The sequence below is a fragment of the Saimiri boliviensis genome, chromosome 13, assembly GCF_048565385.1.
Source record: "Saimiri boliviensis isolate mSaiBol1 chromosome 13, mSaiBol1.pri, whole genome shotgun sequence".
NCBI lineage: Eukaryota > Metazoa > Chordata > Mammalia > Primates > Cebidae > Saimiri > Saimiri boliviensis.
This window is the reverse complement of record NC_133461.1, coordinates 73190972-73210601: the sequence shown is the minus strand read 5'-3', so window position 1 is coordinate 73210601 and position 19630 is coordinate 73190972. Positions and strand designations below refer to the sequence as shown.

The following is a 19630-nucleotide window of genomic DNA, read 5'->3' as shown; positions in this document are numbered from 1 at the left end:
TTACTAGGTGTGAGCCATTGGGCCTGGCAAATCTTTTGTATTTTTTGTAGGGATGGGGTTTTACCATGTTGCTCAAGCTAGTTTCAAACTCCTGGACTCCTGCCTTGGCCTTCCAAAGAGTTGGGATTACAGGTGTGAGCCACAACACTCAACTTTTATCCATATTTCTTATTTTATTTTATTGTATTTTAGATTTGGGGGTACATGTGAAGGACATGTAAGATTGTTGAATAGGTACACACATGGCAGTGTGATTTGCTGCCTTCCTCTCCTTCACCTATATCTGGCATTTCTCCCCATGTTATCCCTCCCCAACTCCCCACCCCCTGCTGTCCCTCCCCTATTTCCCCCCTACAGACGTCAGTGTGTGATGCTCCCCTCCCCGTGTCCATGTGTTCTCATTGTTCAATACCTGCCTATGAGTTAGAACATGCAGTGTTTGATTTTCTATTCTTGTGTCAGTTTGCTGAGAATGACGGTTTCCAGTTTCATCCATGTCCTTACAAAGGACACAAACTCATCATTTTTGATGGCTGCATAGTATTCCATGGTGTATATGTGCCGTATTTTTCCTGTCCAGTCTATCATCGATGGGCATTTGGGTTGGTTCCGGGTCTTTGCTATTGTAAACAGTGCTGCACTGAACATTCGTGTGCATGTTTTTATCCGTATTTCTAACAAGCTTGGTTACCTACTTTCATTACTCAGAGAGGAATATAAATGAACTGTAAAGACAGCAGTAAGCAGAAAGCATGCCAGCCAGGTAAGAAGCAATCAGAGCAAAGTGCAGTGACGGGAAGTGCTTCCTGGGGAGGAGACCTGAGTCATCCCGAGGCCTCATCCCATCCCTGCACAGCTCGGGAGGATGAGCCTGGATCAAGAAAACATGAGAGGCTTTTCAGCATCCTCTGCCTATGAAAGTATGAAAGTATGCAAGACCTGTTCAAGATTCTAGTTGAAAAGGGTACAAGTTTAAGTCCATCAAGGGCTAAGTTTCAATCGATTGAATAATTGGGGCAACTTCTTGATTCACAAAAAGATCCTATATACTGTATAAACTAGGGATGGCCACCAATTTCCAATCCATGCATTATAAACTAAAAAAAATCCAACTTCTGATCAAAACCTGAGTGTGATGAGGGCAAACAGAAAAAATGAGATTCCAAGTGTTTCAAATGAATTTAATTCTTGTTTTCTTAAAACTTTCTGAAAGCATGTTGTTTCTCTGTTCTTCTAGAAATGGAGATACTGTGTTGTGAACACTGGCTTGCTGCAACAACTTTTTCTCTTAAAATATTGACTTTTCTTGGCCAACCGGGAAGGGAAGGAGCTTCCAGGCCTACAAGTTGCCTAATGGCAAATGGGAACATTTTATGCCAAACACCCACCTGTTTAGGTCTTGGCAGTACCCGATATCTGGATTCTGCCAGGAGACGGCGAGGAGAACACTGCATAATTTCTGTGTGCCTTCTGAGGTGGGGCAGAGTAATGTTTGTTATTGGGAAGAGTTTGCAGCAAATCCAGCTCAATCTGCTTGGAGACCGGGTTCTGTTTCTCCAGCACCTTCTACAGCAACGTCTGGAAGTGTCCAGGCCCAGTGTTGGACTTGAACTTCCTGGTGTGATGGTCCACGTGCTATTTCCACAGCTTGGAATGCTGCTCATGGAGAATGCCTGCATGGATCAGGGTTGTTTTTTTTTTTGTTTGTTTTGTTTTGTTTTTTAATTCTAGAGAGCACATCACCTCCCTGTTCACTGTACTTGCAAAATAGTTTTCCCACTTGACCAAGTGGAGACTTCAGGTTTTCTACGAGGAAGAGTCCTCAGGTCCAACGCACAGGCCTTGGTGACAAACGTCTCTTTCTCATCATCCTCAGGTACAGTTTTGATCCCATAAATATCGCATTCACTGTTGGTAAAAACAAAAGGAAAAATTAAAATGACAAAATTTTTAGCAACAAGACCAATGCAATAGAAATAGCCTAGAAATCAATCCATGCACATGTGGTACTTTGAACTATTAGAGGCATCTCAGATCAGTGAGGAAAAATTGACTTCTGAGTATATAAAGCTAGAACAACTATCCATTGACAGTGTCTGAAAGGTACTGCTAGGCATGAAGCAAAAGCTCAGTAACAACCTGGACAGCAGCAAACCTCTGTCCTCCAAGGACAAGGTCCATCCAGGGCCAAACACCCTTGGAGACATATTATTGGCAAGAAGAAGGGGGCCAGGTGAGGGACACCTTGGGGCTAGGTGAGACCAGTAGTTACAGACATGTATGGGTCTGCTGGGGTCAAACTGTAGCAGGAGCAACCTCAAGAAACAGAGCTCTTGAACACTGAATGCGGAAGGAAGAAGTCTTTTTCATAGCTGGGAGCTGAGGAATAATTTGTTCAAATTTCTCTCATCCCACAAGGAAGGTTCTGTCTTTATATAGGCTTATACTTTAGATATTACACCTGGAAGAATCTTAGGTTTACAGCCTTAGAAATCACAAATAAAAAGGGTTTCAGTTTACAGCTTCAGGAATCACATATGAAAGGTGATATGTTTACAAGCTATTTTTTATATCATTTTTATATATTTACAGCTAGGTTTTTTATATATTTACAGTTCTTTTTATGGCACGCTGGGAACTGTAAATATATAAAAATGATATAAAAACCAGCCACAAACCTAACTCAGAAGGAACAGCAGATGAGTGAGGGGGTCAGAGTACTCTAAAAGATGTTATTGTAATATTGGGGTTCAGGGTGCCCTCAGCTCCCCTGAGAGGATGTTTCTCCAGGTTCTTGGTCTCCTGCCCTCTCAAGAGTAAGAGAGGGGACCACGGCGCAGTGCACAGTAATTGCCAGACTCAAAAGTATTTGTAGAAAGTGATTTATTAAGAGAGAGAAACAGGAGAGAGAGAAAGAAGCAGCTAACTCTCACACTGAGTGAGAGAATCCAGAAAGATGGAATCCAGGAGAGGAAAACAGCTTCCGTGAGAGTGTTAGGAAACAGAGAGAGACGGAGTTTAGGAGGGGAAGACAGGCTTCCATAAAAAAGTGTGGAAGGGCACTCCAGAGGGGAAATTCAGGAGAGAGAAAGAAGGCTTCCACAGAGAGTGTTTGTGGAAGGGGACCCAAACATGGAGTCCTAAGGGATGTGGAAGAAGGGGACTTTTAGCTGAAGAGGAACCCCCACCTTCTCTAAGACCCAGGCAAATGAAAGGAGTTTCTTAGAACTTCTGCTGGAGTAACTGACTCTTAGTTTCTTCCCGCGCTCATGAAATTCAAACATAAACCATTAAATCTCTCAGATGGAGATGGGAGAGGGGCATGGCACTGGGGAATTCTTGTTCTTAAAATTACACCCCCTTGTGGACCCTGGAAAGAGAACACCTTCCCTCATTCTGTGCACCCTTTCTTATAAACATGCAAGTACATAAGAGTTACCAACACTATGACCGGGTGCAGTGACTCACGTCTATAATCCCAGCACTTTAGGAGGCCAAGACAGGAGGATCACTGGAGACCAGGAGTTCAAGACCAGCCTGGGCAACATAGTAACACCATATATCTGTTTAAACAAAACAAAACAAGAAACTTAGCAAAACCTATGAAACAGGCAATTCTCACACTGTGTGCATGGCAGACAAGGTAAGAGACAGACAAGCGAGGCAGGAAGCTAGGGTCAGGACCACTGCACTTTACAGGTGGCCAGCAAGAAAAGATATGGACTAGGTAGGTTCATATACTGCAATTTTGTTAACATGAGAAATCAGGCATCACATTAACCTCCCCTCCTCTCTTCAGAATCCTACATTCAAAAACACTGTTACATGAAAAAGTTGCCTTTCCTTTTCCTTGCCTTTCCTTTGCCTGGCCCATCTCTAGGTCATAACTTCCGCCACTCACCCTAGCCTTCACCATGCCCTCACCTGTCTGACAATGCTCTGGATCAGTGTGTCCATGGTAACGGTGATGTAGGCATGAATGGTGAGCATCTCTTTCAGCAAATCTTCATGCTGTGATGAGTCTATGCTGCCGTCCAGCAGGCTCCACATCATGTCCAGGGAAGTGGGTAATAATCTTCTACATCAACATCCACTGTGGGAGAGATGGCATAGGTGAGGCCTTACTTGCTAAGAAAAAGACTAGAGGCTAGGCGCAGTGGCTCACGCCTGTAATCCCAGCACTTTGGGAGGCAGAGGTGGGCGGATCACGAGGTCAGGAGTTCAAGAACAGACAGGCCAGTATGGTGAAACCCCATCTCTACTAAAAAACACAAAAATTAGCTCGGCATGGTGCCTTATGCCTGTAATCCCAGCTACTTGGGAGGCTTAGGTAGGAGAATTGCTTGAACCGGGACCTGGGAGGCAGAGGTTGCAGTGAGCCAAGATCACATCACTGCAATCCAGCCTGGGATACAGACAGAGAAAGACCCCATCTCAAAAAAAAAAAAAAAAAAAAAAAGAAAAGAAAAGAAAAGAAAAAACCTAGAGTCCAGGGCTAATCCCACAACTGGCCTAAATGACATTTGAAAGTAGGAACTAGCTACTCTAAATGTACTCACTCATTCCAACGTAAACAGAGATGAAATCTGACAGGTGACTACAATCACCAGCACTGTCTATCAGAGACTGACTCTGCAGCTTTAACAGTGGCTTCTAATATGACCATGCTAGAAAGATACTTCTTTATGGTACTTCTGGACTATTTCAGGAGAGGAAAATATCTTAGGGAAGCCAGTCCTTCAAAGAGTTGTCAGCTCCCCTGCTGAGATGAAACTGTTCTCCTGGCTACACGAGAGCATTCCTCTCTTCGGCCACTTACTTATAATGCTTTTTCAATGAAGCATAAAATACAGATGAGAAAAGGCAGACACAGCCATACTCTAGCACTGGGAAACTTCTTGGGAACAGAAAAATAGGAGTGTAAATTAAATCTTCATGAATAACGAAGTAATCTACAGTTGTTGGTCCTTTTGTTTAAAGGATTGGTTATCAGAGTATTGCTTATTCTTAATCATAGGTACGTCCAGTCTGTAAAAATTTACTAAGTTGCACAGTTCTGATTTGGATACTTTTATATATATATAGTACTTTTTTTTTTTTGGTAGAGATGGGGTCTAATTTATTAACCAGGCTGCTCTCAAACTTCTGGCCTCAAGTGGTCCTCTCACTTTGGCCTCCTAAAGTGCTGGGATTACAGGTGTGAGCCACTGTACCCAGCTTGTATACTGCACTTCAATAAAATGTTGACTAAAATGAAAAAAGTTACAAAACCAACTATCTGTCATTGACTAGTTACTTACTAGTCAAGCTTGTGCTGGGGAAAAGAGGCTAGGAGCAAAACTGAGTTGTCTCCATGTGTGTGAAGTGGGACAAATTCATTAAAGACAGGCAAAACCGGATAATTACTGTTTAAAATAAGCAACTGGCTTGAGTTTCATCACAGAGTATCACATTGTTCAGACCCACAAAGTAGGTATGGACTATGGACTCCAAAATATACCACTGCTATGAAAACTGCCTTTTTGCCAGAGTAAAGATTTGGGTTCAAACCACAGATGTGTCCAAACAAGCTGTAAGTGTAAGAGTTGGCATCATCACACGAGATGACATATGTAAGCTTCAAACCAGGTTAAGTCAGTGGTCAAGCCAGGAACAGGCCATTTTATTGCTAATTTCTACCCAAGTAGACGGAATCATCACAATGAGGTCTAAAGTTTGTCTCTTTCAAGCTAGGACTAGTCCAGATAAAAGCTTTTAGAATTAATTTCCAGTGTCATTACCTCTTCAACAGATAGAAGGCTAGGGCCATATCTGGGCTTCCTATATCAGCAACACTTAAAAAAAACAAAGATACACTCCTCAGACTGGCAGTTTCCTTAGGAGCCCAGAAGAAATGCTTCATGAAAAAGCATTGGCTCACAGCTCAAGTACTTAATTTATGAAGCGAACTGAAAGCAGGCAGCACAAAATTACACAAAGCACGTGACAGGGTCCCGAACCCTCACTTATGCCCTCTTCCTGAGTTCTACATTTTTTAAATGACTTTTTAAAAATTTATTTTACTTTAGGTGCATACTATATCTGGAATTTCTCCCCATGTTATCCCTCCCCTCCCTTCCCACCCTCTCCACCCTCCACTCTCCCTCCCCTACCTCCTCAACTGCCCCCAGTGTGTGATGTTCCTCTCCCCAAGTCCGTGTGTTCTTGTTGTTCAACATCCACCTGTGAGTGAGAACATGTGGTGTTTGATTTTCTGTTCTTGTGTCAGTTTGCTGAGAATGATGGTTTCCAGATTCATCCAAGTCCCTACAAAGGACATAGACTCATCATTTTTTATGGCTGCATAGTATTTCATGGTGTTTATGTGCCACATTTTCTTTGTTCAGTCTATCATTGATGGGCATTTGGGTTGGTTCCAGGTCTTTGCTATTGTACACAGGGCTGCAATGAACATACGTGTGCATGTGTCTTTACAGCAGAACAATTTATAGTTCTTTGGGTGAGTTCTACATTCTTATCCCTGTTCTACCTGTTCTCCACGTCTCACTTCACCTCTCGAGTCCCAGTCCCCTTTCCATAAACCATTTCTACATATTAGGAAGGAGCCATAAACCTCACTGGTTAAACAGAAGTCCTGTCCAAACACATGAGAATCTGTTTTAAGCACTAGAAATTTATGTTGTCATGGATGGAAGTGGACTGTGACATTTTAGTCCCTATCTGTACTTTGAAACAGCTGGCAGTAATGCAAAAATCAGCCATTTGAGAAATTAATTGTGATTGCTCAAACTGCCATTTAAGAAATTAATCCTTTCCTGGTGTGTCTACACTACCAACCACTGACCAGACATGCATGATCTAAGCCCTGCTTAGGATACTTTTCACAAAGCAATACCTACCACAAGGCAACTAGAACCTCCATTTTTCAGATAAACACGTTCAGAAAATTTAACTAAGGTAACACAACCAGTGAATGGCAGAGCCACTATCTGAACCCTACACAGACTCTAAGGCCTGTGCTCCATTAATAAAAGAAGCAGTCCCGAGTCTAGGTAGCTCTGAGGTCCTCAACCTCACACATCCTCTGTAAATTAGAGGCCTAAGCACTCACTAGGTTTAGAGACGTAGTTAAATGGCAGGGCTGTCGCTCCTGTCTCACTTTATGCCCTGCACTTCCCATGCATTCTCTCTCTCAGTTTTCTTCAATTTGCCATTCAGCTTGGGAACAAATCTGCAGCAGCTTCAGGCAGAGAATCTAGTGCAGTCATATAAAAATATACTAGTTGTTATTAACATAGAAGAGGTTGTATACTTCATCGATTCCTCCTAATTTTTGAGCTGCTGTGTTACTAAACTATAACCTGGACTTAGGGTGACAGCCCCCAACACCATTGTGCTGCTCAGCTGCCCCTGTGGCTTCATCTACATCCATCCCTTCTTCTTACTCTTCCTCCACATCTGAGAGATTACCTCTCTGGGGAAAGAGCAAATCTGGAATAAAATGATGCATGATTTGTTTTATCTTATATTTTTCCTCCTTCTAAATGCTTGTTTGCCTCTTCATATGGTGGATAATCAGAGCAGAAGCATCTTCCAGTATTTGCTTGTGTTCATAAGCAAACAAAATGTGGGGCCCAACAGAAACACCTGCATTCTCTTCCATAGCCTGCTCTTGCTTCTGATGGGACAGAGACACGAAAGTATTCTATGAGATGTCTACAGTAACAACATGCCTACAGGACCACAGCAGCCATACACCCCATTTTCCACCAGAGTGTCTATATTTTTCTAACCGAACACTTAGGACCTGGGGCTGGCTCACACCTATAATCCCAGCACTTTGGGAGGCCAAGAAGGGCCATCACTTGAGGTCAAAAGTTTGAGATAAGTCTGGCTAACGTGGTGAAACCCCATCTATACTAAAAATGCCAAAATTAGCTGAACATGGTGGTGGGTGCCTGTAACCACAGCTACTTGGAATGCTAAGGCAGGAGAATCACTTGAACCTGTGAGGCAAGGTTGCAGTGAGCCAAGATTGTGCCACTGCACTCCAGCCTGGGCAACAGAGTAAGACGCTGCCTCAAAACAAAAAAAACAAAAAGAAAACTTAAGATCATAACAATAATTTTTGTCTCTCTTCAGAAACAAATAGGTAATGACAGAGATGTGGTTTGATGTCAAAATACAGGTATCTTCTACACACTGATGACTAACACGAAGAGTGGGACAGAATTGGGACTGTCCTTTTTTTTTTTTTTTTTTTTTTTTTAACAGAGTCTCACCCTGTCACCCAGGCTGGAGTGCAGTGGAGCAATCTTGGCTCACTGCAACCTCTGCCTCCTGGATTCCAGCCATTCTCATGTTTCAGACTCATTAGTAGCTGAGGTTACAGATATATGCCACCACATCTGGCTGATTTTTGTATTTTTTAGTAGAGATGAGGTTTCACCATGTCGGCCAGGATGGTTTTGAACTCCTGGTCTCAAGTGATCTGCTCACCTTGGCCTCCCAAAGTGATGAAATTACAGGTGTGAGCCACTGAGCCCAGCAGGACCATCTTCAAAATTCTGGAATTAGTATTTATATAGAAGATATGATATGAGGTCTGGGATTTACTTTATTTCTGGGGTGGGGTTACAGAGGATGACTAAGAAACATCAGCAAAATATGGATAATTAAGTTTATTTATTTAATTTATTTATTTTGAGATGGAGTCTTCCTCTGTCACCCAGGTTGGAGTGCAGTGGCATGATCTCAGCTCACTGCAACCTCTGCCTCCTGGCTTCAAGTGATTCTCCCACCTCAGCCTCCTGAGTAGCTGAGACTACAGGTGCACACTACCACACCCAGCTAATTTTGTATTTTTAGAAGAGTTGGGTTTTGTAATGTTGGCTGGGCTGGTCTTGAACTCTTGACCTCAGGTGATACACCCACCTCAGTCTCCCAAAGTGCTGGGATTACAGGCATGAGCCACTGTGCCTGGCCTGATTAAGTTTATACAAGAGGTCATTTTACTGTTTTTAAAATTCAGGATCACCCCGCTCCAGGAATTTCCGATTGCACTGGATTTAGGTTTCTATCCATCTCCTAAAACTGGGCCCACAGAAACCAGAATTGATTTCTTATTCATCTCTGATCCTAGCTCCTAGTATTATTTACAGTCCTGGCAGGCATGCTGAATAAACAAGGATTACAAAGAGTTTGGTGGTTGATGACAATTTCTGAAGCTATAGTAGGGAGAGATGGAACTACATGAATACAAGGTATTGTTTGAGGGAAAAACGCTGTGGGAGAAGTGGAAAATGCAGGCACTCAGAGGTATAACCTGAAACCAGGGGAGTAAACTAAGAAACTAGTCAAAAAGCCTAGGGATAAAGGCAAAGTTTAGATTTAAAATGGTAGAATGAGGAATAGAAAAGCCTATGGCAGCTACGAAGCAAGAATCAACAGATCTTAGGGGGTCTCACCTTCATTTAACAAAGGTAATTTCCAGAAATTAAAACTGTGCTAAACGTAGATGACAGTCCTCTCACAGATGGAGAAAACTCCAGCTCACCTAGTCACAGATACTATCAATCTCATTGAGTAAGCTCTTAGACCTCAGGACTTCGTGTCATTCTGCATAAAGTTGATCCACTGGTGGTCCAGAGACTCCAAGTAGTACTTTTCATTTTGTTCTTGCCGTACTTTGTTAAAGCCTCTCTGAGCCTCTCACCATTCTTCCTCTTTGATCTTTAACCTAGAGAAGTGGGAAGGGATGGAAACAACACATGGGAATGCAGAGGGTTTAGAACAAAGAAATCTGCCAGATTTACTTTATTTCAAGAAAAGTTAAAGCTATAATATGTCTGTCAAAATTACTGGCAACTTGGGAAAAATGTTATCAAAACTGTCGTGGGCTGTTTCAATGAGAAAATTACTCATCCAAGACTTGTTTTGGAATGATTTATTTCAAAGTCAAATAACTTACCTAGAACAGTTATTTATGAAATAGCACTCCAAGGAAGACCTTCGACATGTAAGTAAGTATTCTTTGATGAAAACAGTTCTCTTCAGGCCAGGCACGGTGGCTCAAGCCTGTAATTCCAGCACTTTGGGAGGCCAAGGCGGGTGGACCACGAGGTCAAGAGATCGAGACCATCCTGGCCAACATGGTGAAATCCTGTTGCTACTAAAAATACAAAAAAAATTAGCTGGGCATGGTGGCATGCGCCTGTAATCCCAGCTACTCAGGAGGCTGAAGCAGGAGAATTGCTTGAACCTTTGAGGCAGAAGGTGCAGTGAGCCGAGGTCATGCCACTGCACTCCAGCCTGGTGCCTGGTGACGGAGTGAGACTCTGTCTCAAAAAAAAAAAAAAAGAAAAAAGAAAAAAAGAAAACAGTTCTCTTCTTTTACCAGCAAAAATGAAGTTAAACATATTTACTTGCTGTAGGACTTGGCAAAACATTCACAATGCTAATGGAAACATAGCAGTAGAGAACTTGCAAAGCAATGTTCCTCTGGATAAATCTGGAATATTTTGATCAAAACTAATTCTAGTAACTCAGAAGAGAACAGACTAAGACCAAAAAAAAAAAAAAAAAAAAAAAAAAGAAAGAAAAAAAGAAAGAAACAGCACTAAAACTGAAGAATAACCTACATCTCAAAAGCCAGAAATTAAATGCTACAGGGACGAAGAAGAAATCATCAATTTGTGCCAGTTCTTGAGGGGAAGATGAGTGAAGGGCAAATAAAATCTGGTTATTTGTGAACCATGCAGCCAACAAGAATTAATTTTTACCAGTTGATACTGACAGAGAACCATGCTCCTAGCAAAGGATTCACAGTGTGGTCAAGAATGACATAGGGCTGGGCACAGTGTGCCTTTTGCCTGTAATCCCAGCACTTTTGGGAGGCCAAGACAGGAGGACTGCTTGAGCTCAGGAAGTTAGAGGCCAGCCTAGGAAACATAGCAAGACCTCGTCTCTGTAAAACTAAAAAAAAAAAAAAATTAGCTGGGTGTGTGGTGGCACATACCTCTAGTCCCAACTATTCAGGAGGCTGAGGTGGGAGGATCGCCTGAGCCTGGAAAGTTGAGGCTGCAGTGAGCTGTGTTCACTCTACTGCATTCCAGCCTGGGTGAAAGAGTGAGACCCTGTCTAAAAAACAAAAAATAGGAGAATGCTGGGAAGATGGCCGCCTAAGAACAGCTCAGGAATTCAAATCCCAGTGAAAGTGCAGAGAGTGAGTGGACGCCACATTTCCAGACGAATTTTTATTGCCCACGGACCAGGAGATACACAGGCAGAGGGGTCACCAGCGCCGCAGTTCTGGCTGGTGCAGCTGCTTTGGTCCCCATGGGGCTGATTTGGCCCGCGTGGCTGCTGTGACCACGCCCTGTTGCGACGGTTCTCCACACAAAAGCCACTGGTCTGGGAGCCCTCTTAGCTGGCGATTGGAGCCCTGAGATGGCAGAGTTGCCCATTGATCTGAAATAGCGAGCCAGGCCAAGAGATTCCTAGGCAAAAAATCCGCTAGGAGCCGGCGCCGCTGTTTGAGCCGACTCAGTGAGTCGCAGCACGGGAGAACCCGGCACCTTTTCAACAAGCGACTGGAATGCGGGGGCGTTCAATTTAAAAAATAAAAGAAAAGACTCTGAGTCAGGGAGCCAGGTGATCAGGCTTGGTTGGTCCCATCCCCCCCCCCCCCACAACAACAATGAAAACAAAAACAGTAATTGAAAACCCTCTGGATTGAGTGTTTCAAAGCAAGGACAGCTGAATCCAGGGCTATCGGGCTCAGTGGGGGAGGGGCGTCCGCCATTACTGAGACTCTCCACCACTACAGAGGCAGGCAGCAACCCGACGTTGCCGAGGCAACCTGCCACAACAGAGAGAGTCCGCCATAACAGAGGCGGGGCCACCATTGCCGAGACAGTTCTAACTATGCCCATATAAACAGGACTGCAGGAAAGAGCACAGGGCAGCTGGGCGGAGCCCACAGCAGCTTAGCAAAACCTCTGCAGGCGACAGCGGCCAGGTGGGCTGCTAGCTGGGCAGGGCAGACCTGAAAGTAAAATCAAAAAAGGCAGTAGTGCAACAGAAACTCATAAAGCCCCAACTCCCCGGGACAGAGCACCTGGGAACAAAAAGTGCTTTATGAGTTCAGCTGCAGCAGACCTAAATGTACCTGCCCAGCAGCTCTGAACGAACAACGGAGCTCACAGCTCAGGACTTAAGCCCCAATGAAAGATAGACTGTCTCCTCAAGTAGCTCCCTGACCTCCACAGATTCAAAGATTCACCTCATAAAGCAGAGAACAGACTGACAGTTGGCGAGCATCCTTCTGGGACAAAGATAGCGGAAGAGGAAACTGGTAGCAACCCTTACTGTTCTGCAGCTGCTGTAGGTGATCCTCAGGAAAGCAGGGCCTGGAGAGGACCTCAGCAGGCCTACAGCAGAGGGGCCAGACTGTTAGAAGGAAAGCTTAAAATAATAATAATAATAATAATAAAGAAGTAACTTCAGCATCCACGAACCAGAAGCTCACTGAGAGACCCAACCTGAAAGACAGTAACTACAAAGACAACAGGTGGATAAACCCAGAAAAACGGGAAAAAAACAGCACAAAAAGGATGAAAACTCCCGAAACAAGAACACCTCTCCTCCTAAAAGGATCACAACTCCTCACCAGCAAGGGAACCAGACTGGATGGAGCAGGAGGGTGATGAAATGACAGAATCAGACTTCAGAAGGTGGGTAGTAAGAAACTACAGTAAGCTAAAAAAACACGTTCTAACCCAACACAAAGAAACTAGGAAACTTGAAAAAAGATTGGACGAGATGCTAATTAGAATGGACAGCATAGAGAGAAATATAAGTGAATTGATGGAGCTGAAAAACACGACACGAGAACTTCATAAAGCATGCGCAAGATTCAGCAGCAGAATTGACCAAGCAGAAGAAAGGATATCAGAGGTCGAAGATCAACTCAATGAAATAAAAAGAGAAGGCAAGAACAGAGAAAAAAGTGCAAAAAGGAATGAACAAAATCTTCAAGAAATGTGGGGCTATGTGAAAAGACCTAATCTAGGTTTGATAGGTGTACCTGAATGTGATGAAGAGAATGAATCCAAGCTGGAAAATACTCTTCAGGATATTATCCAAGAAAACTTCCCCAACTAGCAAGGAAGGCCAATATTCAAATCCAGGAAATACAGAGAACACAACAAAGATATTCTTCAAGAAGAGCAACCCCAAGGCACATAATCGTCAGATTCACCAGGGTAGAAATGAAAGAGAAAACGCTAAGGGCAGCCAGAGAGAAAGGTCGGGTTACCCACAAAGGGAAGCCCATTAGACTCGCAGCAGATCTCTCAGCAGAAACCCTGCAAGCCAGAAGAGATTGGGGGCCAATATTCAACATCCTTAAAGAGAAGAACTTTCAACCCAGAATCTCCTATCCAGCCAAACTAAGCTTCATAAGTGAAGGAAAAATAAAATTCTTTGTGAACAAGCACGTATTCAGATATTTCATCACCACCAAACCTGCTCTATGAGAACTCCTGTAAGAGGCTCTAAACATATAAAGGAACAACCAGTAGCAGCCACTCCAAAAACACACCAAATGGTAAAAGAGCATCAACACAATCAAGAATCTGTATCAACTAACCAACAAAACAACCAGGTAGCATCAAAATGACAGTATCAAATTCACACGTAACAATACTATCCTTAAATGTCAATGGACTAAATGCCTCAATCAAAAGACACAGACTGGCAAATTGGATAAAAAGCCAAAACCCATCAGTGTGCTGTATCCAGGAAACCCATCTTACATGCAAGGATACACAAAGGCTCAAAATAAAGGGATGGAGGAAGATCTACCAAACAAATGGATAGCAAAAAAAAGCAGGAGTTGCAATTCTCATCTCTGATAAAACAGACCTTAAAGCAACAAAGATCAAAAGAGACAAAGAAGGACTTTACATAATGGTAAAAGGATCACTGCAGCAAGAAGAGCTAACGATCCTAAATATATACGCACCCAATACAGGAGCACCCAGATACATAAGGCGAGTTCTTCATGACTTACAAAGAGACTTACACTCCCACACAATAATAGTGGGAGACTTTAACACCCCATTGACAATATTAGACAGATCAACTAGACAGAAAATCAACAAGGATATCCAAGACCTGAACTCAGACCTGGAACAAGCAAACCTAATAGACATTTATAGAACTCTCCACACCAAATCCACAGAATATACATTCTTCTCAGCACCACATCACACCTACTCTAAAATTGACCACATAATTGGCAATAAATCACTCCTCAGCAAATGCAAAAGAACGGAAATCATAACAAACAGTCTCTCAGACCACTGCGCAATCGAGTTAGAACTCAGAATGCAGAAACTAACTCAGAACCGCACAGCTTCATGGAAACTGAACAACTTGCTCTTGAATGTTGACTGGATAAACAATGAAATGAAGGCAGAAATAAAGATGTTCTTCGAAACCAATGAGAACGAAGACACAACATACCAGAATCTCTGGGACAAATTTAAAGCAGTCTCTAGAGGAAAATATATAGCAATGAGTGCCCACATGAGAGGAAAGGAGAGATCTAAAATTGACACCCTATCATCAAAATTGAAAAAGCTAGAGGAGCAAGATCAAAAAAACTCAAAACCTAGCAGAAGATAGGAAATAACTAAGATCAGAGCAGAACTGAAGGAAATAGAGATACAAAAAACTCTTCAAAAAATCAATAAAGCTAGGAGCTGGTTTTTCGAAAAGATCAAGGAAATAGACCACTAGCCAGATTAATTAAAAAGAAAAGAGAGAATAACCAAATTGATGCAATAAAAAACGATAAAGGGGATATCACCACAGATTCCACAGAAATCCAAACCAACATCAGAGATTATTACAAACAACTCTACGCACATAAACTAGTAAACCTGGAAGAAATGGATAAATTCCTGGACACCTGCATCCTCCGAAGCCTAAACCCGGAAGAAGCCAAAACCCTTAACAGACCAATAACAAGTTCTGAAGTCGAGGCAGCAATAAAGAGCCTACCACCCAAAAAAAGCCCAGGTTCAAATGGGTTCACAGCCGAATTCTAACAGACATACAAAGAGGAGCTGACACCATTCCTTCTGAAACTATTCCAGACAATCCAAAAAGAGGGAATCCTTCCCAAATCATTTTATGAGACAAATATCATCCTGATACCAAAACCCGGCAGAGACTCAACAAGAAAAGAAAATTTCAGGCCAATATCCATGATGAACATAGACGCAAAAATCTTCAATAAAATACTGGCAAACCGATTGCAACAGCATATCAAAAAGCTCATCCACCATGATCAAGTAGGATTCATCCCGGGAATGCAAGGCTGGTTCAACATATGCAAGTTCATAAATGAAATTCACCACATAAACAGAACCAAAGACAAAAACCACATTATTATCTCAATTGATGCAGAGAAGGCCTTTGACAAAATTCAACAGTTCTTTATGCTAAAAACCCTCAATAAACTAGGTATTGATGGAACTATCTCAAACCAATAAAAGCTATTTACGACAAACCAACAGCCAATATCATACTGAATGGGCAAAAACTGGAAGCATTCCCTTTGAAATCTGGCACTAGACAAGGATGCCCTCTCTCACCACTCCTATTCAATATAGTACTGGAAGTTCTAGCCAGAGCAATCAGGCAAGAAAAAGAAATAAAGGGTATTCAAATTGGAAAGGAGGAAATCAAATTGTCTCTATTTGCAGATGACATGATTGTATATCTAAAAGACCCCATCATCTCAGCCCCAAATCTCCTGAAACTGATAAACAACTTCAGCAAAGTCTCAGGATACAAAATCAATGTGCAAAAATCACAAGCATTCCTATACACCAGTAACAGACTTAAAGAGAGCCAAATCAAGAACGAACTGCCATTCACAATTGCTACAAAGAGAATAAAATACCTAGGAATACAACTAACAAGGAACGTAAAGGATCTCTTCAAGGAGAACTACAAGCCACTGCTCAACGAAATAAGAGAGGACACAAACAGATGGAGAAACATTCCATGTTCATGATTAGGAAGAATCAACATCGTGAAAATGGCCATACTGCCCAAAGTAATTTACAGATTCAACGCTATTCCCATCAAGCTACCAATGACCTTCTTCACAGAACTGGAAAAAAACACCTTAAACTTCATATGGAACCAAAAGAGAGCCCACATAGCCAAGTCAATTCTAAGCAGAAAGAACAAAGCAGGAGGCATCACCCTACCGGACTTCAAACTATACTACAAGGCTACAGTAATCAAAACAGCATGGTACTGGTACCAAAACAGAGATATAGACCAATGGAACAGAACAGAGGCCTCAGAGGAAATACAACATACCCACAACCGTGTGATCTTCGACAAACCTGGCAAAAACAAGCAATGGGGAAAGGACTCCCTGTTTAATAAATGGTGTTGGGAAAACTGGCTAGCCATGTGCAGAAAGCAGAAACAGGACGCCTTCCTGACACTTTACACCAAAATTAACTCCAGATGGATTAAAGACTTAAACATCAGACCTAATACCATAAAAACCCTAGAAGAAAATCTAGGCAAAACCATTTAGGACATAGGCGTAGGCAAGGACTTCATGACCAAAATGCCAAAAGCAATGTCAATCAAAGCCAAAATAGACAAATGGGACCTAATCAAACAGCTTCTTCACGGCAAAAGAAACAGTCGGTAGAGTGAATCGGCAACCAACAGAATGGGAAAAATTTTTGCAGTCTACCCATCTGACAAAGGGCTGATATCCAGAATTTACAAAGAACTAAAACAGATCTACAAGAAAAAAAACAAACAAGCCCATTCAAAAATGGGTGAAGGATATGAACAGATACTTTACAAAAGAAGACATACAGGAGGCCAACAAACATATGAAAAAATGCTCATCATCATTGGTCATTAGAGAAATGCTAACCAAAACCACATTGAGATAACATCTCATACCAGTTAGAATGGCGATCATTAAAAAATATGGAAACAACAGATGCTGGAGAGGATGTGGAGAAATAGGAACACTTTTACACTGTTGGTGGGAATGTAAATTAATTCAACCATTGTGGAAGACAGTGTGGCGATGCCTCAATGACCTAAAAATAGAAATCCCATTTGACCCAGCAATCCCATTACTGGGTATATATCCAAAGGATTATAAGTCATTCTATTGTAAGGACACATGCACACGAATGTTCATTGCAGCACTGTTTACAATAGCAAAGACCTGGAACTAACCCAAATGCCCAACGATGATAGACTGGATAGGGAAAATGTGGTACATATACACCATGGAATATTATGCAGCCATCAAAAACGATGAGTTCGTGTCCTTTGTAGGGACATGGATGAACCTGGAAACCATCATTCTCAGCAAACTGACACAAGAGCAGAAAATCAAAAACCACATGTTCTCACTCATAGGCAGGTGTTGAACAATGAGAACACATGGACACAGGGAGGGGAGCACTACACACTGGGGTCTGTTGGAGGGAAATGGGGGAGGGATGGGGGTGGGGAGGAGGGAAGAGATAGCACGGGGAGAAAGGACAGATACAGGCGAGGGGACGGAAGGCAGAAAAGCACACTGCCATGTGTGTACGTATGCAACAATCTTGCATGTTCTTCACATGTACCCCAAAACCTAAAATACAATAAAAAAAAACCAGAAAAAAAAAATAAGAAAAAGATGTTAACAACAGTTAGTCCCTGAGTGGCAGGAACATAAGTGATAATTATTTTATTTTTTGTATTTAAAAATACTCCTCTCAAGCATACACAGAAAGCCTTCCACCATGAACTTACAAAATCGGTTCTCTAATACTGGTTACACAGAACCCCAAAATGAAGTTCAATTCTGTAACTGAATTTCAACAACAAGGGCTGTGGAGAAAGAGACGTCTCAGGTTGAAAATGAGAGCCTTATTTATATATGAGAGACTGACGCAGTAGCGAAGTACACTAGAGCATCAAGGACACATTTGCTCAGGTACCTTAAAGGACAATTGGAACAGCAATGGAGGGATTCTTTCTCAGACCATCCATGATGTCAGCTGCTTATCAGCATATATCCTCTGGAGTGCTTTTTTCTGGGTGACTTCTGATTTGCCCCCAAGGGTGTTGTCCAAGCAAAAGTTGGCTTTTTTCTCATCAGACAAGTGGGAAAGCTTCTGTATTGCTTCCAGAACCCAGATTATTGATAGATTCGTCTCTAAAACTACATCAAGCTGAAGAGGAAGACAAAGAAGGAAATGCTTAATACCCAAATCAGAATAGAATAAAGTCGTGGTTAGAAGAATAAAGCAGGGAGTCAAACTCCTTGGATCTGAATCTCGGTTCTGCCCTACTAGCTACATAAGACTGTTTCTTTATCAGTAAAATAGGGATAACAGCACCTATCATTCTCATAAGCTTGTTTCTGGATGAAATGACACAATCCACATAAAGTATTTAGCACAATACCTGGCACATAAGAACCACAGGATTAAGTTGGATAAATGGTAGTTATTACCTCCCCCATCATCACCACCAGTGTGAGCTTTGCTTAGGACTACTGATCTCAGGCCAGAGGAATCTAACAGGAGAAAATGACTTTACTGATACTTTTCCCTGAACTTTTCTGAATTGCCAAGATCCATCATGAACAAACAATAACAATCAAAACAATCCCAAAAGGTTGCTCTGTCTTGAGAGATTACTGGTTTAACTTGATATATTTAAATATATTTAAATACTTAGATATTTAATAGCCTTGTTCCACATCCAGTAATAAAAAGAGCAGTGACTATCACACTGTAAAGAGTTCAGTGTTATAACTGTGGGTAACCATTTAAATTCTTACTGAACTCTTTAGACAAACTGGACTTCCCTTTTGGATAATGATAATGTTTATGTGACAAATAGACACATAAACACACCAGGGATTTTGCTACTTTCAGTAGGCCCCCACCTGATATAGGTGGTGTGGGGCCCTCTACCACCTCATCTATTCACTCCACTCTTCCCTTCCTAACTACTTCAAAATAAAGTCCCTAGGCCAGGTGCAGGGGCTCATGCTTATAATTCCATCACTTTGGGAGGCCAAGGCAGGTGCGTCACTTGAGGTCAGGAGTTTGAGACCAGCCTGGCCAACATGGTGAAATTCATTTCCATTAAAAATACAAAAAAATTAGTCAGGTGTACTGGCATGCACCTGTAGTCCCAGCTGCTTGGGAGGCTGAGGCAGGAGAATAGCTTGAACATTGGAGGAGGAGGTTGTAGTGAGCTGATATTGCATCACTGCATTGCAGCTTGAGTGACAGAGCGAGACTATCTCAAAAAAAAAAATCAAGCATGGAGTATATCTACTGAGCTGATTCTTGCTACCCATATAACTAATTCTCTTTACTGAAGTGAAGAAAGAGAAACCATTATTATGTCCAACTTGATTTCAAAAGAATAAACCATTACAAACACTAATGAAAAGGATACATCAAAAGTGTCGGTAACACCTAATATGTCAGACCTTGAAGTTAATCACTTACTTCATCAGTCACCTCTTAGTATTAGAAATTTCACAATTTTTTGTTAT

The 19630-nt window shown here is 42.1% G+C and overlaps 1 pseudogene; it reads right to left on the bottom strand.

The window, feature by feature from the left end:
• Positions 1–1339: 1339 nt before the first annotated feature.
• On the bottom strand, positions 1340–18580 carry LOC141579923 (paired amphipathic helix protein Sin3a-like; annotated as a pseudogene).
• Between the last annotated feature and the right edge of the window lie 1050 nt (positions 18581–19630).